The sequence below is a fragment of the Moschus berezovskii genome, chromosome 7 (genome assembly GCF_049115385.1).
Source record: "Moschus berezovskii isolate FMDL1 chromosome 7, NW_MosBer_1.0, whole genome shotgun sequence".
In the NCBI taxonomy this organism is placed as follows: domain Eukaryota; kingdom Metazoa; phylum Chordata; class Mammalia; order Artiodactyla; family Moschidae; genus Moschus; species Moschus berezovskii.
Window position 1 is genome coordinate 12962448 of NC_142466.1, and position 22594 is coordinate 12985041.

Genomic DNA, 22594 nt, shown 5'->3' on the forward strand with positions numbered 1-22594 from the left:
AGAGGCTCCCAACATCAGCTCTGCTGTCTACTACCTCCATCTTCCACACGTGACCACAAGTTGGGGTCCTCACAGCTTCGCTGTCCAGCCAACAAGGTCAAGGAAAGAAACACAAGTCGTAGACAGCACGTTTTTATGTTCAAAAATTTAAAAAGCAAAAACAGTCATGGGAGCATTAATGGAATCTCCTGTATTTTTGTTTCTTCCCATGTTACTGAACTTTTTTGTGAGGTAGAGGCAAGCCCATTTTTGTCCCCTGTGGTTTCAAACTTTCCAGAGGTTTTGTATATTTTGGGGAACCTGAAACTCTGTTGTCCTGAGGCCTAGCCTGGGGCTCTGGCCATACAGCCCAGGACAGGGCCAGCCTTTCCTGGGAGGGTGGGAGCCCTTGCTCCCTTACTGCCCATGGGTGGGGAGTAGGGTGGTGAGATGTGCCCAAGAACTCAGGTTAGGAGAGGGGTAAGGAAGCCCCCTGCCAGCTCCTCCTTCGTGTGTTGGTTCGACAAAGGACTTACTGTCCTCTACACTCCCCTGCTCGCAGTTCTGTACTAGGGCAGAGGGTAAAACCCAGGGATGACGAAGATGATTTTAGAGCCAGAACTCTCTAAAACCCACTAAAATCCCACCCCAGGGAGAAGATCAGAGAGAGAACTTCTGAGGAACATTCATTACATATGTGCACTCCCTGATCTTCAAACATACATACACACACACACACACACTTTTTTTTTAATTAGTTTTTATTGTGGAAGTGTGGCATAGCCACTGCTAAAATTAAAAGTGCTGTTAGCAGCAGCAGCAGAAGGTGCAAAGTGACAGTCTTTCTCACCACTGTCACCTCCCCCTTCATCAGATCCTTCTGACTTTTCTTCTGAAGACTTCTTTTTTCTGGGTGGTTGGACATTGAACATGTGATTAAGAGATAGCCTCCAGAAATTACATTTCTTACTCTTGTGTGAGCAAATTAATGGATATTTTTCAGCCTCAACCTTCAAATGTGTGAAATGGGTATGAAAATAATTTTTATCTCATAGGGCTCCTGTGGACCTGAGATTCCTGAGATGGGAATCACTTAGTATGTTGCCTGGCACATAAATGAATGAACGGATAGATGCACAAATAAATGAAGTGTTACCAACTGTGGACAGAAGGGGAAGCTTGAATTCAGCCCAGTGGCCCTGTTCAGGCTGCCTCTGCTGACCTGTGTCCAGGCAGGAGCTCTGTGGACAGCTGCTCGGCAAGTGTTGACCATCGTGAACCCTCTGCCCGGCCCTGGAGCTCGTGGCTGTGCTGTTTGGCAGGTGGCTCCCCCACACTGTTGTGACAGGAACACCGGTAAGTGCGTCCCCTGGGGCCAGGAGGCCCCTGTGATGTGGGCAGAGGTAAGGACAGTTTGAAGACAAGTGGCTTCTGGGCCAGGCTCTGGCTTGGTTCTGTGTATCCACTCTGTTCTGACCTTTGTTCTCTGTCCCAGCCTGTCAGGCTTTGATTTTTTTTTTAACATTGAGATACATTTTGCATATCATAAAATTCATTCTTTTAATTAAAAAAATTTTTTTAAGTATTGTTTTATTATGGTAGAAATCACACGATATAAAATGTACTATTTTAACCTTATTTAACTATACAGTTCCATTGTTGTGCAACTCTCAACTTTCACCATCACCCATCTCCCCAATTTTTCACCTTCCTAATGGAAACTCTGTCCCTCTTAATAACAACACTAGCTCCCCATTCCCGTCTCCCCAACCCACCTCACACCTTGCGCCCGGCCCCTGGCCAATTTGAAGATGTACTCAGAATTTTCCTGAGACTTTCTAGCCGGAGATGCTTGTACTTTCTGACTTTATGAATTGGACTATTCTAGGTACCTTGTATAAGTGGAATCAAACAGTAAAATTTATCTTTTTAAAATGTACAGTTCAGGGATTTTTAGTATATTCACGAGGCTGTGCAAACCTTGTGAATGGTGGTGGCTGTGCAAACCACCATCTAAACTCAGAATGTTTTCGGGTCATAATTTGATTGGATTTAGCAGGTTTATTGAAAATTTCTTAAAGAAAGCCCCAGACTCTCTAGTTCTAGTGGCCCTTGGGGTTGTGTTGGTCTAACCCCATTCCAGCTTCACCTTCTGGATCTGCCTCCTACCTGATCATAGCCGGTCCTTTCTGCTCTTCATGTTGACTTGGTGGACCAGGACTATGGCTTTGAATGGTGGCTCTGCACTGGGTTCTCACCCTCGCCAGGTGCCACCCTGAGCTCTCTATGCTCATGTTTTCTTATCCTTTTATTTATTTTTTTTAGAAAATATTTTTGAAGTATAGTTGCTTTATAATGTGTTATCCTTTTCTGCTGTATCACGAAGTGAACCAGCCATGTATAAACTAATACATACATATGGAATCCAGAAAAATGGTGCTCATGAACCTATTTTCAGAGCAGAAATGAGACACGGGCGTGGAGAACAGACGCATCCTTTTATTTTATCTAAGTTCACAGAAATCCCTTGAACCCTGACATGTTCCTCGCTGTGCCAGCTGACTGACCCTGTGCCCTCCTCAGCTTGGGGATGTCCTCCTGTCCTCTCTGCTAAATCACGCCAACTGTGTCACAGGTAACAGTGACCAAGTGTTCACATTGTTCTCACTGGGCCTTCCCTTTAATCCTGTGTGTTCAAGAGGCAAAGCCCTCTCCCTCCTTTGAAACTGCTCCTGGGCATTTCCCCCCATGAGAGCCGTCTGAGTCCTGCCCCTCCAGACACTCCAGAGGCCAGCTCAGCATTTCATTATTAATGCTTTACTGGCCTTCATAAAACTGAGATTCAATGTGTTCATATTTGTAATTTTCTGCTGCTATGCTAAGTCACTTCAGCCGTGTCTGTTTTCGATCCTATGGACTGTAGCCTGCTAGACTCCTCTGTCCATGGGCAAGAATACTGGAGTGGGTTGCCATGCCCTCCTCCAGGGGATCTTCCTAACTCGGGGATCAAGCCCATGTCTCTTATGTCTCCTGCATTGACAGGTGGATTCTTTACTGCTGGTGCCACCTGATCTCCTACCTCTCGTGTTTATATGTGAATTGTGCATTTGGATTCATCTTGTTTCTCTTTTTGGAAAGTGAAGTCTGCAGGGGTGGGGACCACTTGGTAATTTCCCTTTCAAGGGCAGAGAGGACTCCTTTGGAGGGCTGGTCCTGGGTCTTGACTTCTCTCATCCCTTCTTCAAGTGGCAGAATCCTCTTTCCTATGGCATACTTGTTCCTTGTGGCTTAGTTGGAGCAGGTATCCCAAGCTGGCCAATTTGAAGATGTACTCAGAATTTTCCTGAGGCTTTCTAACCAGAGAAAGCCATCTGTCTATTCCAGCTGGGTTCCAAAGTTGGTGGAATGTATGTCTTCAGGCTGCACATTTGGAAGAGAGCCTGCTGGATTGTGAAGACTTTTATGACATATTTTAATCCCCTAGATTAAACTCTGCCTTTATTAAGCTAATCTGAATTATTTTAGACTCTTGGAACTGAAAAAGTCCTAGGCTGAACAAACAGAATAATCCATGATTCTGTTGACTCCATATAAATATGGAGACTGTGGAATCAAATAAACTAAATTTCCTTTCTTCTTATGGTTTGACAATCAATTTATACCAAATTCTAAATGATCATGCCTTGCTCTGACATTCCATGTTTTAAAAGGAAGAAGGTGCAGTCATTGTTCTCATCCCAGACCAGCATCTATGCTTAATTGGGAGGAGTCTCATTACAGCCCCACAGCTCTTCTCTTTACACGTTTTTCTCATAGGAAAGTCCCTTGACTGCTGATACACCATGGATTTGCATACATATATAATCATAGGAAGATGCAAAGACGGTGCAGAGTATATGTACTCTTTACCTGTCTCCCTCAATGATTATATCTGACATAAGGTACAATAGCAAAACCAGGAAACTGACACAGTGCCATGTGTATAGTTCTATGTCATTTTATCATATGTAATTAACGGTTGATCTTGTATTCTGCAACCATATAGAACTTATTTATGCATTCCAGAGTGCTTTCTTTCGTAGGTTCTTAAGGGTGTTCTATTTATATGATCATATCATCTGCAAATAGGCATGCTTGTATTTCTCCCTGTATTCCTTTTGTTTCTTTTACTTGCTTTATTATTTTGGCTGGAACTTCTGCTAACACTATGTTGAACGGAAGAGTTGGGAGTGGAAATCCTCATCTTAGTCTCAATTTTATGAAGAAACCATTCAGTCTTTCACCATTAAGTATGATGTTAGCCATAGGTCTCTTGTAAATGCTTTCTATCAGGATGAGAAAATTTTCCTCTATTTCTGTTTTACAGAGAGTTTTGATCATGAATGGATGTCAAATTTTGTGGAAAGCTTTTTTCTGTACCAGTTGATGTGATCTCATGACTTACCTTTTTTTAGCCTATTAATGTGGTGAATTACACTGAATAGTTTTCAACTACTGAACCAACTTTACATCTCTGAAATAAATCTCCTAGTCATGGTATGTAATTCTTTTGATCTGTTGTTGTATTCTGTTTGCTAACATTTTGTTAAGATTTTTGTATCTATATAAATGAGAGACATTGGTCTGTCATGTTCTTTTTGTGTATTTCTTAGTCTTTTGGTACCACTAGCCTCATAAAATGCCTTGGGAAATGTTTCTCCCATGTATATTTTCTGGAGGAGATTGTGTGAGCTGGTGATGTTTCTTCATAACACTTGGTAGAATTCTCCAATAAAATCCTCTGGGCCTGGATATTTCTTTGGGGGGAGTAAAATTATAAATCCAGCTTTCTTAAGAGTTCTAGGGCTATTCAAATCATCTATTTTATAGTAAATAGGTTGTGAGGAACTGGATTTCTTTAGATTGATCCTGTTTCAGCTTCACTAAACTTTATGAATCTCTAAGTTTACATCTTTTGTCAAATTTGGAAATTTTAAGTATTTTTAATTTTTATTTTTTAAATTTTTAAAATTTATTTTCAGCCTTACCCATTTCTTTTCTCTTCTGGAGCTCCAGTGACTTGAATGTTAATTCTTTTGTTATTATACTAAAACAGAATTTGTTATTTATCTGAAATTCAAATTTAACTGGGTGTCCACAGTTTTTATTCGCAAATGTGGCAACCCTCAGTGTGGAGAAAACTTGCAACAATTTTGGGGTCAGTGGATGGAGGGGTGTGTTGATGAGAATGGTGTGTTTATGCATGCATGTGTGCTGGGTCACTTCGGCTGTGTCCGACTCTTTCCAACCCCATGGACTGTAGCCCGCCAGGCTCCCCTGTGCATGGAATTCTCCAGGCAAGAATACTGAAGTGGGTTTCCATGCCCTCCTCCAGGGGATCTTCCAGACCCAGGGATCGATCCCATATCTCTTCTGTCTCCTGCATTTCAGGCGGGTTCTTTACCATTAGTGCCGCCTGGGAAGCCCTGTGTGTGAATGGGGGGTGGGTTCCTTGTACTCGGGGGCTACTGGGGCACCTGCTCATGTAAGAAACCTGTTGCAAGGTTTGGATTAGTCCATCATGAGCACCCAGAGCTCAGCATAAATGAATGTGATGTGCTATGAAGGTGGTGTTTCAACTGGGTCCTGGTGGATTTCCCAGGAAGATAACCCACATACAGACCACATGAGCTTGCTCGTTCCACCTGCTGTCCTCAGGGTTCTTGTTTTATGATGTGTTTTCCTCAGGTCACTCACGCACACTGACTTACTGCTGCCTCCGAGCCTCCCTCCGTCAAGCTGGCCTCTGACTCATCAGTGGTGGCTGAGTCCACAGGCCAACACACTTGGGTGCTTTTGGGCTAAAGGGGAAGAAACCGAGCCAGGAGGAGCCAGGCTGAGTCAGTGCTTTTCTGGGAGTAAAGTCTCCCTTAGGAAGGGGAATGAACTGTTCTCACCTCGGTCCACAGTCACATTTTCCTGGTCTGAGTGGAGAGTACATCCTCCCCCGTCCTCAGCGCTCCCCGCCGCCCCCCACACACTGTTGTGTCCCAGGACAGGTTGTTCCTGGTTGTTGAATAGTGAGACTTGAGCATCTCACTCCCTTTTCAATGAAAAAAAAATATCAATACAAACATTCAGAGTCAGGTTTGTAGCTAGGAAAGTTCTGGAAATATATGTCTAACTTAAAGCTAGTTCACCGGGGAGAGCAAGATAAGAGACTGGGGAGTCACGCTGGGGTACACTTTTACACTTCTGTATAAAAACACTTTGGCAAAGAGAGTGTCACAGTTTAAGAGACCGGTACCAATGCAGTAACATTAGAGACTAAGATTTAAACTGAAACACACTCTCAAGCATGACTACTTCCATTCATTTTGAAATACTGCTTTCCCCAGGCACACACACCGTGCAGCTGAATTGTAGTATGTGTACTGCTTTTGTTTGTTTTAATTTTTATTGGAGTATAGTTGCTTTACAATGTTGTGTTAGTGTCTGTTGTATTGCAAAGTGAATCAGCTGTATCCCCTCTTTTTCTGCATTTCCTTCCTATTTAGGTCACCACAGAGCATTGTGCAGAGTTCGCTGTGTTTTACAGTAGATTCCTACTAGCCATCCATTTTATACATACAGTGTATATACGTCAGTCCCCATTGTATTCTGCTAGGTTGCTTAACATTGTATCCTTGCTGCTTCTCTGCCTTGCTAAAAATTCTAAGTATCACTCTTCACGAGAGAAGGATGGACTTTGAGCTACCAGTGACTTGTAGCTCGAACTTATCTTCCCTGAATACTGACCTGACCAGCAGGGGGAAGGTGGGGAGGGGAGTATGTGTGTTTTTCTTTTTTTCCATTTGGAAAATGAGCCGCTGGAAGTAGGTCCTCTCCGCCGATCTCTCTAGGCATTAGCTATCACCGTCCCGAAGCACATCATACATAATGATCATTTAGACATAATTCTTTGTAAATCTTTATTTAATCCACCAGCCTTCCTGTTTTAAGATCACTTGGTGAAGCACAGCTCATTTATCCTGATGATAGCTACATGGTGGTACATACAGTTTTCCCTTTCATAGGTGGAGAAACTGAGTCTGGAGGTGTGGGTGATTTACCCCAGCATCAGCCTCTTATCAGGGCAGCCCTGAGTTTGGCTTCCCTGTGTTATGGTTGATGGATTGCAGATATCTTCATGGAGCAGACAATATGGGAAGGCTTAGGTATGATTATTAAATAGATTCATCATCTTCCTGCCACCTTCCTTTTTTTTTTCCCTCTTTGGATTCCAATAACTAATTATCTGATGCATTTCTTTGGGACATATTCGTGAACAGGTCCTTGTAACACACACACACACACACACACACACACACGATAATTTGGTCACACCTACAAAGCAGATAAAGCCAAAGGGAGCCTGCAAAAGAATCTATAGATAAAAAGTCTGGTATCTGAGCAGGTAACACCCAATTACAACAGAGCTGTGTTGACTTACACTTTTCCTTATCGGGGGAATCAGGGATTCGTGTAAATCAGAAAAGGATTTGATGGATGCTACTTCATTGGGGTTTCCAGCCAAAGGACAGGTCTGGTTAAACAAAATATATATCCTCCTTATCTACAGTGGCAAGTCTCATGCAACTCCCGGCCTCTCTTCCACTTCTCCGAGCCTTATAAAGCCCAGAGCCTTATCTAGAGTTTGTAAGAGCCTCATGTCTAGCAGAGTCTGTGCTAAAATCACTCTGACAATGCCGCAACTCTGGCCCAACCCAAGGCGTTTGGGCAGACAGACAATCTTGTCTTATCTTCAATTGTCTAGGCAATAAATGTCTTTTTCTTCAGATGCATGTTTAGACTACCCCAGGGGAGAGGACAGGTAACGTCTCGCTTGTTGGAAGAAGACTTGTAGATTTGAGGGACTTAAAAATTGGTCCGTGAGGTTCAAGGGCCCTGGTGGGAAAGAACGGGCTTGAAGGGGGAAGTTGCTGCCTCATGCCAGCAACAAACTGGTGCAGAAAAGAGAACACCCCTGACAATCATGGAGATGGCCCCTCGGGGAGCAGGAAGCCTGAGTTTTGGAGATAAAGAAATAGGGATGGGCTGAAGCAGAGAGGTGAAGGTGGTGAGTGAGGGTGGCTGAAATTAGATGTGAAGGGGTGGCTGAGATTTTGCTGACCTCTTAGAGTCTGTTGGTGTCAGGAAGGCAGTTGGGGGTGGTGAGTGGATGTGGGAGGTGGAGTCAGAGACCTGGGCGGGGCCCCGCCTTTTACTTGCAGGGAGGCCTGGCCCAAGCCCCTCCCATCCCGGCTCCTGAGCTGGTCCTTGGCAAGTTTGCCCAAGGATGCAGGAGGGCAGCAAGAGCACCAGCTTTGCCCCCCAGAACTCGCACAGGGTGAGCAGGGAGTCTCATCTCATGCGTCAAACACTGCAGTGAAACAGCCTCACTCTTCCTGGATAAAGCACTTCAAAATTGCATAGATCTGCTGGCATTTTTTCACCAGCTGTTTAATGTAAATTTATTTTCCTTTTTTAGTTCTGATTTGCATGTCCCTAATGACTCGTGACAATATACACAGCCTTGACGTACTCCTTTTCCTATTTGGAAGCAGTCTGCTGTTCCATGTACAGTTCTGACTGTTGCTTCCTGACCTGCATACAGGTTTCTCAAGAGGCAGGTTAGGTGGTCTGGTATTCCCATCTCTTTCAGAATTTTCCACAGTTTATTGTGATCCACACAGTCAAAAGCTTTGGCATAGTCAATGAAGCAGAAATAGATGTTTTTCTGGAACTCTCTTGCTTTCTCCATGATCCAGCGGATGTTGGCAATTTGATCTCTGGTGCCTCTGCCTTTTCTAAAACCTGCTTGAACATCTGGGAGTTCACGGTTCACATATTGCTGAAGTCTGGCTTGGAGAATTTTGAGCATGACTTTACTAGCGTGTGAGATGAGTGCAATTGTGCGGTAGTTTGAGCATTCTTTGGCATTGCCTTTCTTTGGGATTGGAATGAAGACTGACCTTTTCCAGTCCTATAGCCACTGCTGAGTTTTCCAAATTTGCTGGCATATTGAGTGCAGCACTTTCACAGGCTGTATATTGTCACCTTGCTTATTTAACTTATATGAAGAGTACATCATGAGGAACGCTGGGCTGGAAGAAGCACAAGCTGGAATCAAGACTGCTGGGAGAAATATCAATAACCTCAGATATGCAGATGATACTACCCTTATGGCAGAAAGTGAAGAGGAACTCAAAAGCCTCTTGATGAAAGTGAAAGAGGAGAGTGAAAAGGTTGGCCTGAAGCTCAAGATTCAGAAAACGAAGATCATGGCATCTGGTCCCATCACTTCATGGGAAATAGATGGGAAAACAGTGGAAACAGTGTCAGACTTTATTTTTTGGGCTCCAAAATCACTGCAGATGCTGATTGCAGCCATGAAATTAAAAGATGCTTACTCCTTGGAAGGAAAGTTATGACCAACCTTGATAGTATATTAAAAAGCAGAGACATTACTTTGCCAACGAAGGTTCATCTAGTCAAGGCTATGATTTTTCCCGTGGTCATGTATGGATGTGAGAGTTGGATTGTGAAGAAAGCTGATCGCCGAAGAATTGATGCTTTTGCACTGTGGTGCTGGAGAAGACTCTTGAGAGTCCCTTGTACTGCAAGGACATCCAACCAGTCCATTCTAAAGGAGATCAATCCTGGGTGTTCATTGGAAGGACTGATGCTAAAGCTGAAACTGCAATACTTTGGCCACCTCATGCGACGAGTTGACTCACTGGAAAAGACTCTGATGCTGGGAAAGGTTGGGGGCGGGAGGAGAAGGGGACGACAGAGAATGAGATGGCTGGATGGCATCACCGACTCGATGGACATGAGTTTGAGTGAACTCTGGGAGTTGGTAATGGACAGGGAGGCCTGGCGTGCTGTGATTCATGGGGTCGCGGAGAGTTGGACATGACTGAGCGACTGAACTGAACTGAACTGAATGACTCGTGAAAGTACCTTTCATGTACTTACTGGTTCTTTGTGTGTTTTCTTTGGAGAAATGTCTATTCAAGTCCTTTGCTCATTTTATTTTTTTCTTTTTTTCAAAAAATTTTTATTGGAGGCTAATTATTTTACAATATAATATTGGTTGGTTTTGCCATACATTGACATGAATCCGCCCCAGGTGTACATGAGTTCCCCTTCCTGAACCCCCCTCCCACTTCGCTCCTCCTTTATCCTCCTTCTGGGTCATCCCTGCACACCAGCCCCGAACATCCTATAACATGCAACGACCCTGAACTGGCGATTCATTTCACATATGACAACATACATGTTTCAGTGCCATTCTCCCAAATCGTCCCACCCTCACCCTCTCCCACAAGTCCCAAAGACTGTTCCATACATCTGTGTCTCTTTTGCTGTCTTGTATACAGGGTTATCATTTGCATCTTTCTAAATTCCATATATATGCGTTAGTATACTGTATTGGTGTTTTTCTTTCTGGCTTACTTCACTCTGTATAATAGGCTCCAGTTTCATCCACCTCATTAGAACTGATTCAAATGCATTCTTTTTAATGGCTGAGTAATACTCCATTGTGTATATGTACCACAGCTTTCTTATCCATTCGTCTGCAGATGGACATCTAGGTTGCTTCCATGTTCTGGGTATTATAAACAGTGCTGCAATGAACATTGGAGTACATGTGTCTCTTTCCATTCTGGTTTCCTTGGTGTGTATGCCCAGGAGTGCGATTGCTAGATCATATGGCAGTTCTATTTCCAGTTTTTTGAGGAATCTCCACACTGTTCTCCATAGTGGCTGTACTAGTTTGCATTCCCACCAACACTGTAAGAGGGTTCCCTTTTCTCCACACCCTCTCCAGCATTTATTGCATGTAGACTTTTGGATAGCAGCCATTCTGACTGGTGTGAAATGGTATCTCATTGTGGTTTTGATTTGCATTTCTCTGATTATGAGGGATGTTGAGCATTTTTTCATGTGTTTGTTAGCCATCTTTATGTCTTCTTTGGAGAAATGTCTGTTTAGTTCTTTGGCCCATTTTTTGATTGGGTCATTTATTTTTCTAGAATTGAGCTGCAGGAGCTGCTTGTATATTTTGGAGACTAATCCTTTATCAGTTGCTTAATTTGCTATTATTTTCTCCCATTCTGAAGGCTGTCTTTTCACCCTGCTGATAGTTTCCTTTGCTGTGCAGAAGCTTTTGATTTTAATTAAGTCCCATTTGTTTATTTTTGCTTTTATTTCCAGTATTCTGGGAGGTGGTTCTTGGAGGATCCTGCTGTGATTTATGTCAGAGAGTGTTTTGCCTACGTTCTCCTCTAGGAGTTTTATAGTTTCTGGTCTTATATTTAGCTCTCTAATCCATTTTGAGTTTATTTTGGTATATGGTGTTAGGAAGTGTTCTAGTTTCATTATTTTACAAGTGGCTCACCAGTTTTCCCAGCACCACTTGTTAAAGAGACTGTCTTTTCTCCATTTTATATTCTTGCCTTCTTTGTCAAAGATAAGGTGTCCATAGATGCGTGGATTTATCTCTGGGCTTTCTATTTTGTTCCATTGATCTATATTTCTGTCTTTATGCCAGCACCATACTGTCTTGATGATTTTGGCTTTGTAGTAGAGCCTGAAGTCCGGCAGGTTAATTCCCCCAGTTCCATTCTTCTTCCTCAAGATTGCTTTGGCTATTCGAGGTTTTTTGTATTTCCATACAAATTGTGAGATTATTTGTTCTAGTTCTGTGAAAAATATCGTTGGTAGTTTGATAGGGATTGCATTAAATGTACAGATTAGTTTGGGTAGTATACTCATTTTTACAATATTTATTCTTCCAATCCACGAACACGGTATATTTCTCCGTCTATTAGTGTCCTCTTTGATAACTTTCACTAGTGTTTTATAGTTTTCTATGTACAAGTCTTTTGTTTCCTTGCTGCTAAGTCACTTCAGTCGTGTCCGAATCTGCGCGACCCCATAGATGGCAGTCCACTAGGCTCCCCCATCCCTAGGATTCTCCAGGCAAGAACACTGGAGTGGGTTGCCATTTCCTTCTCCTTAGGTAGATATATTCCTAAGTATTTAATTCTTTTCATTGCAACAGTGAATGGAATAGTTTCCTTAATTTCTCTTTCTATTTTCTCATTATTAGTGTATAGGAATGCAAGGGATTTCTGCGTGTTGATTTTATATCCTGCAAATTTACTATATTCATTGATTAGCTCTAGTAGTTGTCTGGTAGAGTCTTTAGGGTTTTCTGTGTAGAGGATCATGTCATCAGCGAACAGTGAAAGTTTTACTTCTTCTTTTCCAATTTGTATTCCTTTTATGTCTTTTTCTGCTCTGATTGCTGTTGCCAAAACTTCCAGAACTATGTTAAATAGTAGTGGTGAGAGTGGGCACCCTTGTCTTGTTCCTGACTTTAGGGGAAATGCTTTCAGTTTTTCACCATTGAGGATAATGTTTGCTGTGGGTTTGTCATATACAGCTTTTATTATGTTGAGGTATGTCCCTTCTATTCCCACCTTCTGGAGGGTTTTTATCATAAATGGATGTTGAATTTTGTCGAAGGCTTTCTCTGCATCTATTGAGATAATCATATGATTTTTATTTTTCAGTTTGTTAATGTGGTGTATTATGTTGATTGATTTGCGGATATTGAAGAATCCTTGCATTCCTGGGATAAAGCCCACTTGGTCATGATGTATGATCTTCTTAATGTGTTGTTGGATTCTGATTGCTAGAATTTTGTTAAGGAATTTTGCATCTATGTTCATCAGTGATATTGGCCTGTCGTTTTCTTTTTTTGTGGGATCTTTACCAGGTTTTGGGATTAGGGTGATGGTGGCCTCATAGAATGAGTTTGGAAGTTTCCCTTCCTCAGCAATTTTCTGGAAGAGTTTAAGTAGAATAAGTGTTAGCTCTTCTCTAAATTTTTGGTAGAATTCAGCTGTGAAGCCGTCTAGACCTGGGCTTTTGTTTGCTGGAAAATTTTTGATTACAGCCTCTAGTTCCATGCTTGTGATGGGTCTGTTCAGATTTTCTATTTCTTCCTGGTTCAATTTTGGAAAGTTGTACTTTTCTAAGGATTTGTCCATTTCTAAATGGGGTGATTTGATTTTTCTGTTGTTGAGTTGTAGGACTCTCTTGAAAGTCCCTTGGACTGGAAGGAGATCCAACTAATCCATTCTAAAGGAGATCAGTCCTGGGTGTTCATTGGAAGGACTGATGCTAAAGCTGAAACTCCAATACTTTGGCCACCTGATATGAAGAAATGACTCACTTGAAAAGACCCTGGTGCTGGGAAAGATTGAAGGCGGGAGGAAAAGGGGCCGACAGAGGATGAGATGGTTGGATGGCATCACCAACTCTGTGGACATGAGTTTGAGTGAACTCCGGGAGTTGGTGATGGACAGGGAGGCCTGGCGTGCTGTGAATGATTCATTGGGTCGCAAAGAGTCGGACACGAGTGAGCGAGTGAACTGAACTGAACTGAGTTGTAGGAGTTCTTGACATAGTCTGCGTGTTAGCTCCTAATCGGGAATAGAATTGGCAAATATTTGATGACATTCTGAAAGATGCTTTTTCACTTCATTGATTGTATAAAAAAAAAAAAAAGTTTTTTTTGGCCACTCCCCACATGGCTTTGCAGGATCTCAGTTCCCCTACCAGAGATGGAACCTGGGCCACAGCAGTAAAAGTCTAGAATTCTGGTCTTCAGATGCACCTAGGTTTGATGTGTCCCAATGGATTTTTGTTTTTCTTGTCTGTGCTTTAGTGTCACCCTGTCTCAGTTTTAAGCCATTCTTGGTCTGTGGGGCAACTAGGGCTTGCAACATTAGCTTGGAGAGAGGCATTTTGTCATGTGTCTTTGAAGCGTTTGCTGCCTTCTCCCTTCAACTGACTCTAGTTTAAAGTCCTCCTAAGTTACTTTCTAAGGTGACCATTTTGTCTACTTCAGATGCCTGCCTGTAATTAATTTTATTTTTGTTGCTAAAAATTATATTTTAACTTAAAAGTAATTCACACTCACTGGATTTGTTTTGGAAAACACATGCAAAGAAGAAAGCAGGAGCCCCTCATAAAACACATGTTAAGATAGAGCCTCACACCACCTTCTGATGTATTTCTCTCCAGGCTTCATGGGGGGAGAGGGCGCTGGTATGTAGGCAGAGAAACAGAGCTACACAGATGTACAGATGTAGGTGTGTACTTTCCTAGTTGCTGTCATCCTGTGTTTCATTCTTTCACTCTTCTTAGACCTCCAACATCCACCCACTCTGTCTCAGCTTCTTATGTCACTGAGAAAACAGGAGCCACCCATGTGCTGCCAGCCCCTGCCTCTGTCTCTGGGCTTGTCTGCCTCTCCTTCTCGTCTGGGCATACCCACACTGTCCTTGCTCTTATATGAGCCACTCTCTCCCTGTCTTGTGGACTGGCTTCATTCCTTCCCCATGTTCAAGGATGTGGCTCTAGCAAACCTCCCTTCTCTCTTTAGAATCACCTGTTCTTTCCTGGATTGTTCCCACCACCATCAGGCACAGTATGGTAACTCCCCTCTTTAAAACTAAATTCTTCCTTCTTTAAGTCCATATTCCCCTGAAAAAAGCGAAGACAATACAACCATTCTCTGAAGGATGAGCAGGCGCTCTTGGTTGCAGCATGAGGTACTTACACTGAGGTCACGGAGGAAGTGCTGGAAGGGACAGCTGGGGTCAGCGTGCTCCGGGCTTCGAGTGCTCTGATCTGTGTACGGTGGGGAATCATTTAGGACTTCTGGGCATGAAGCCCTGGAGGCCCCTGCTGTGGCCCAGCAAGGTTCCTATGCAGCAGTGAGGAGGGTGGGGCGGTCAGTCCCAGCCCAGACGGGAGGGGATGACAGCAGCATGTCTGACTATCTGTGAAGAGAGGGTTTCCTCACTTTTTACAAATGGGCCAGAGAGGAAGATGCAAAGGCAGGTGGTTTCTACAATGCAGAGTTGGGACATCGTCCTGGAATTGAGGCTTCCACCACAGAGAGAGGTGACGAGGTCTGTCACCTGGGTCTTCCAGACAGTCAGCTGGGATAACTGATGAGGGTGGGGGAGGTCCAGGGCTCCCTGGGAACAGGGGCAGGCTGGTCCTGCTGCTCCCCCCAGACCCCCTGGGGCGAGTGGTCCACAGTGCCCCACCCCCGGGCTTGGAAGGAGATGAGGAGGATGCTTCTGGGGACGGTCTCTTGGTTTTTTTCTCCACCAGTTATTAATAGTAACAAGGTGAGAGAGGCTCCGTAGAATGGATTTCTCGGGAAAGCAGGAAAAGGGAGGACCTTAGCAGTCTGGGATCCAGGAAGGAAAACGGGGTGGTGATGACGGTTTGGAGTGAAGCCCAGAGCTGCCCCCATCCCCTTGTTACAAGTAACAAGACCGTGGGGATACAGATAGGCTGGGAGACGGGGTGAGGCAGGAGAAGCAGAGGGGTCATGAAGGCGACTTGGCTTGGGGAGAAGGGCCTTTTGGAAGCAGACAGGACCGGGCTCAGAGGGGACCTGGGAGTCTCTCGGGCTCCTCACCGTGTTGAGGTGGAAGGTGACATTTTCACTTCTGGACTTGGAAAGGAGGACCCTCCCAACCTCTCCCCTGTTAAAGGGAGCACCAACGGCCAATCGGTTATTTATTTCTTTCTAATCCTGTCATTTTATGGGGCTGTAAACGAGGACAGCAGGGAATTAATGAAAAAGGTGTAGCCAAGACAAACAGCAGAGTCCTTGCCCATGTGGCACTGGCAGTCTAAAGGTGTGCGTGATGCAACCCCAGGCCTGTGCTCCCAGGAGGGCAGGGCGGAGCTGCCCGGGCAGTCTGGGCAGCGAGAGGGCGGGCAGGAGGGACGAGTGACCTTGACCCTCGAGGGATGGCTGACAGAGGTTCTTTCCCTGAACAGTGAGGTGGGCACAGGCAGATAGCCAGATGGCGGGGCAGCTGGCATAAGGCCGGGTGGGGAGGTCCCAGGAGTCATCTTCACTCTGGAAAAGTGAAGCAAGCGGTGTGTGTTTGAGTGGATGGCTCAAGCAGGCAGAAGACTAGAATAAGGGCCGCAACCGCCCAGCTCTACAGAAAGTGACCAAGAAGGGAACCCCCACCCCTCCCTGTGGTGGTGGTGGTGGTTTAGTTGCTAAGTTGCTTCTGACTCTTTAGTGACCGCATGGACAGTAGCCCAACAGGCTCCTCTGTCCATGGGATTTCCCAGTCAAGCTTATGGGAGTGAGTTGCATTTCCTTCTCCAGGGGATCTTCCCCACCCAGGGATGGAACCTCAGTCTCCTGCTTAGCAGGCAGCTTTTTTACCACTGAGTCACCTGGGAAGCACCCCTGTGGTTGGGGATATATTTAGTCCTGATGAGATTAAGGGGCCCATGAAGCTCTCATGGGAAGCATCCTCCAAAGCAAGTTAGTGAAGAGTAATCTGGGGGACTTCCCTGGTGGTCCAGTGGTTAAGACTGTGCTTCTATTTCAGGGGGCATGTGTTCAAGCCCTGGTCAGGGAAATAAGATCCTGCATGCTGTGCTGCTGCTGCTGCTGCTAAGTCACATCAGTCATGTCCAACTCTGTGCGACCCCATAGACGAGAGCCTACCCTGCTCCCCCGTCCCTGGGATTCTCCAGGCAAGAACACTGGAGTGGGTTGCCATTTCCGTCTCCAATGCATGAAAGTGAAAAGTGAAAATGAAGTCGCTCAGTCGTGTCCGACTCTTAGCGACCCCATGGACTGAAGCCTACCAGGCTCCTCCGTCCATGGGAGTTTCCAGGCAAGAGTACTGGAGTGGGTCACCAGTGCCTTCTCCGCATGCTGTGAGGTGTGGCCAAAAATTAATAATAATAATTTTTAGAAGTGCTTAAAAAATAGAAAAGTAATCTGGACACCTGGGGGCTCTAGCGAGGTCTGGAAGGGTGCAGACACAAAGAGGAGAGCCGCTGTCATGGCATGGCTCTATTGGAGGTGTGGTCCACAGGGCAAGGCCGGTGTGGGCTCCTGGGTGGTTACCTAGTGCAGGCCAATTGGTTTGGGATCCCAGCAGAGCAGGTGACTCGCCAGGCTGAAGCACTTGATGCAAAGGATTCTTAAAATTCCTAAGTTCGACCTTGAACACGTTGTGTTACGTGAAATAAGCCAGCCACAAAGGGATGAATGCTGGATGGTTCCGCATACACGAGGTTCCTAGAGTAGTTGGATTGACAGTGACAGAAAGCAGAAGGGTGGGTCCGGGGGCTTGAGGAGAAGGGGGAGGGAGAGTTAGGGTTTATTGGGGATGGAGTTTCAGTTTGGGAAAATGAAAACCTCCTGGAGATGGATGGTGGAGGTGGCGGCACAGCAGTATGTGTCCTTCACACCACTGAGCTGTGCTCTTGAAAATAGTTAAGATGGTTCAACAAAAAAATCCTGATTTGGGGCTTTCCTGGTAGCTCAGTGGTAAAGAATCTGCCTGCCAACATAGGAGACATGGATTCGATCTCTGATTCAGGAAAATCCCACATGCCGTGGCGGCAGCTAAGCCCAAGCACCACAGCTACTGAGCCTGTGCTCTAGAGCCCGGGAGCCGCAACTACTGATGCCCACTCGCCCTAAAAATGTGCTCCACAACAAGAGAAGCTGCCACAATGAGAAACCTGTGCCTTGGAACTAGAGAGCAGCCCCTACTCTTGCAACTGGAGAGAAGCCCACGCAGCAGTGAAGACCCAGCACAGTCAAAAATAAATAAATAAACATTTTAAAATGCTGATTTCACTTTGCATAGACTCTCTGCATATCAGTCTGACTCTGACCTTGATTTCACTTCCTGAGCCAGGAGATGGTGTCTGATTGGAAGCCAGGTATCCTGTCACCATCTGGTCATAATAAATGTATAAACACCACCCTGCTTTCAAGTCAGTCTCCTCTGAGTGGAGGTCAGACCTCCAGAGACTGCTCACTCCGAGGGGAAAGTGAATGTCAGCCCTGGGCCTACGAAACACTGGTCCATGGTCTGAAGTCTCAGCACCCAAACCCTCCCTGCCTCACCCCCCATCTCCCTCTTCACCATCACAGCAGAGAGGCAGGGAAACAGAAGCCGGCAGCAGCTGGCTGTTTGGAAGAAGCAGGATTTTTGATTATGGATACATCTGAGCTTACATCCCCATCATTAACGAGCAAGCGGCTAACTCCTTGTAAACCTTGGTTTCCTGATCTGTAAAGGGCTAATATTGCATACTCTTCAGGAGGGTGAGAGTTCTATGATGCAGAATATGTTAAACACAGAGCACAATGCTTGCCCAGAGGAACTATTCACCAGGTGCCGATTATCTTTCCCTAGCCTCCCACCACCCACACTTTCTGTTTTCCAGAGGTAGGTGTCTTTTTCTTTTTGAAGTATAGTTGATTTACACTGTTGTGCAAATTTCTGTTGTACAGCAAAGTGACTCAGTTCTATACACATATGCATTTTTTAAATATTCCTTTCCACTATCGTGGTATCATAGGAAATTGAATATAGTTCCCTCCAGGAAATAGTGGAGGACAGAAGAGCCTGGTAAGCCACAATATATGGGGTTGCAAAGAGTTAGCCATGACTTAGTGACTAAACTACCACCACCTAAGTAAAACACTGAGCACTCAGAACCCTACAGAAATTGGGAGTTCTGGAGGAAAAATACATCGGAAGAGTGAATATTTCCACGTGTCAGTTTTGAAGTAAGTCGAGAGAGGTTGAGACCTGTAGTGAGGAAGAAAGAGCTGAGCAGGGGACTTCCCTGGTGGTCTGAGGGCTAAGACTCTGCGCTCCCAATGCAGAGGGCCCGGTTCAAGCCCTGGCCAGGGATCCAGATCCTGCATGCTGCAACAAAACCCAGCTCAGCTAAATAAATAAATACATTTTAAAAACAGCTGAGGAAACAGAAAGTAACAAGTGTGGGGAAGATGTGGAGAAATTGGAACCCTTGTGTACGGCCGGTGGGACTGTAAGATGGGGCAGCTGCTGTGACAGACGTATGGTGGTTCTTCAAAAAATTAAACAGAATTGCCAGATGACCCAGCAATTCCACTTTGGAGTATAAATCCAAAAGAACTGAAAGCAAGATTTTGAAAAAGAGATTTTGACATCCCTGTTCATAGCAGCATTATTCACAGAAGCCAAAAAGTGGAAACAACTCAAGTGTCCATCAATGGATGAACAGATAAACCAAATATGGTCCATCCATACAATGGAATACTATCCAGCCTTAAAAAGGAAGGAAATTTTGATACAGGCGACAGCATGGAGGAACCTTGAGAACATTATGGTCATTGAAGAATCCAGTCACAGATGGACAAATACTGTAGATTTCACTTATATGAGGAGGTATCCAGAGTGGCCAAACTCATAGAGACAGAAAGTAAAACGGGATTGCCTGGGGCTGCAAGGAGGGGAACCGGAGACTTAGTGTTTAGCGGGCACAGAGTTTCAGTTTCAGTTACTGCGGTTAATTTTGAAAAAGTGCTGAGGACATGGATCCAGGCAGAATTGACTCAGGTGTTTGGGAGAGATGGGTGGCCCCTACTTTCCAGTAATGACTGACAGAGGGGTCTTCTCTCAAACTCCTCTTCTTTCACATCCCAAAGCATCAAAGATGAATTCCATTTGGGTGAGGTTGACTTTTGCTAAAGGCCTGGGTAATAAGAAAAGGGTGTCACCTCTCAGGACAAAACACAGCAAACACATTTAAATGCAAAATTGGAAAAGGAATGCTAATTAAAAAGTAAGAAAAATATTATAATATAGTTAATATACAGAGGAAGAATAAAGTTTTGATTTACTTTGTTATTTAAAAAATGCAACATTGGGGGCCTTCCCTAGTGGGTCACTGGTTAAGACTTCCTCTTCCGATGCAGGGGGTTTGTGTTCAATCCCTGGTCAGGGAACTAAGATTCCATATGCCTCAGGGCCAAAAAACCCCCAAATATAAAACAGAAGCAACATTGTAACAAATCCCATGCTTTTTAAAAAAATCATATATATACACGTTTAAAAATATATTTGGGACTTTCCCGGTGCTTCAGTGGCTGAGACTCCATGCTCCCAATGCAGGGGGCCCAGGTTCGATCCCTCGTTAGGGAACTAGATCCCTCGTGCCAAAGCTAAGACCTGGCACAGTCAAATAAATAAATATTTTAAAATCTTTAAAATAAATGCGACATTGGGCGTATTGTCTGGGGTTCTGTAGCCTGGACAGGAGGATTTTGTGTTGGCAGCTCCCCTGTGCAGGGCACCAGCTGCCATGCTCTTCCCTCTCCCCTGACCCTCCTCCTGGTCTCACCTTCCTCCTTCCCAGACTCTGTTTTCTCCTTGTCTGGCTGCCCAGAAACTCAAAATTCCTTTCAGTTTATTACGCAGGACAAGGCAGCTCCGTGCCTGGCTGCTCAGAGTGGTGGGAGGCACCTTTCTCTTCCGAGACTACTGGGTCAGGCGCCTCCCGCGCACAAGAGAGAATGCTGGTGCAGCCGAAGGTGAGCAGGCGACGGCTCAGCCACTGCCACACCCCGTCACTTCCCCGGCCTGCGGGTCGGCTCCTGTCATGAGGGAGGCCAGCAGGCTGTGGCCGTCTGGCCTCGGCTCTGCAGCAGCACCGGACACGGGTCTGTCCAAGCGCCTTGGGGGTGGTGCTCCCAGACCGGAGGCTGACGCCCCAGATGGGAGCCATCGTCAAGTGTGCAGATGAATTCTGCATTTTTTCCATGCTGGTTCTGGGATTCCAGTGGAGGGAAGCTCTCAGAGAGGACCACGAATCCTGGTTCTGCCCCGCCTTAGTTGGGTGACTGGGCAAACGGGTCCCTCTGTGCCTTCTGTGAAGAGTAATCATGGCTCATCTTATGGGGTTGTTGCAAGGAGTCAGTGAGATACTGTGTGCAGAAGAGTTTTGTACATAGCAAGTACTCGACAGAACTCAGCTGCTGGTGTGGTGGTTATCATGGTGGCTGCGTCAAAGCAGTCGTGGCAATATTGATTGTAATAAGAGTAGCAGCAGAGAGGGCAGTGGCCACCCACTCCAGCATTCTTGCCTGGGAGATCCCATGAACAGAGGAGCCTGGCAGGCTACAGTCCCTGGGGTCGCAAAGAATTGGACACAATGGACTGACTGACACACACACACACACACAGGAGTAGCAGCATAGTCAACAGCAGCCATGGTAGTAGTAGCAAGCACGGGTGGTGCAGTGTTGGCAATGTTCATGGTAGTACTGGCCGTGGCACTGCCGAGTGGCCGCACTGTTAACGGCAGTAATAACTAACATTTACAGAGTACTTAGTCCACCCAAGCCACTGTTTCAAGAACGCCACATGTGCTATTTCAATGGTTAAAAGCAAGCTCTTGCAGTTAGATGTTTGGGTGTGAACTTCACCCTGCCAGTACTGGTGAACACGTGGAGAAGCTGGAACCTTTATGCGTTGTTGGTGGGAATAAAGCAGCTTCTGTGGAAATCAGTACAGGCAGACCTTATTTTACTGTACTTCATTCACTATTTTTGTGGGTTTTTTTTTTTGGGGGAATACTATTATTTTTTCTTTTTACAAATTGAAGGTTTGTGTCAACCTTACATTGTCAGATGATGGTTAGCTTTCTTTAGCTATAAGATATTTCTTAATTAAGATATATATATATATTTTAGACATAATACTGTTCCACGCATAATGGACTCATCAAGAAAAAAAGGGAGAGAGCTTAAATCAGTAAAATCAGAAATGAGAAAGGAGAAGTTACAACCAATACCACAGAAGCACAAAAAATCATAAGTGACTACTACAAAAAACTCTATGCCAATAAAATGGAGAACCTAGAAGAAAGGGACAAATTCTTAGAAACATACACCTTTCCAAGACTGAACCAGAAAGAAATAGAAAACATAACAGACCTATTCTGAGTAATGAAATTGAATCAGTAATTTAAAAACTTCCAACAAACAAAAGTTCAGGACTGGATGGCTCCATAGGCGAATTCTACCAAAGCCAGGAATCGAACCGGCATTTCATATGTCTCCTGTATTGGTAAGGGGGTTCTTTACCACTGTGCCATAATTGAAAAATAGAGGGAGGGAAAAAACCCCTCCGGTTCAGTTTCCTTACTTCTAAAATGGGGGAAAACCTCTTGTACTTCTGAGGTTGTCAGGGTTGAGTGTGTGAATGGAGTCGTCCCCTGATAGAAGTGGCCAGTCCAGAGTGGCGGCCAGAGATGCTGGCAGCTACCAGTGTCCAGTAGCTGGCAGCTACATCAATGTCATTCTGCTGGCCTTTCCTGTGTGGCCCTAGGCACACCCCTTCACCTCTCTGGGCTGCAGAAAAGAAGGACTGGCACCATTGCCAAGTCCCCTGTCATTCCCCAACTGTGATGCTCCATGCCGGCTGCATGCTGGAATCTCCTTGCCTGGATTGGATGTCTCGAGGGGGGACCCGACACGTCTATTCTGCCAGCACTGTGGGCTGAGCCCACTGCTAGGACAGTCCATGCTGGGGTGATCTGTGGGGTGAGCCAAGGCAAGTGACTCATGCTGCATCACCCAGAAAACTTGTCTCCAGTGGGTTTAGGACAGAAGGTCCCGGCGTGTGCCTGCATGTGCCTGACTGCGGGTCTGCACGTGCAAGTGAAT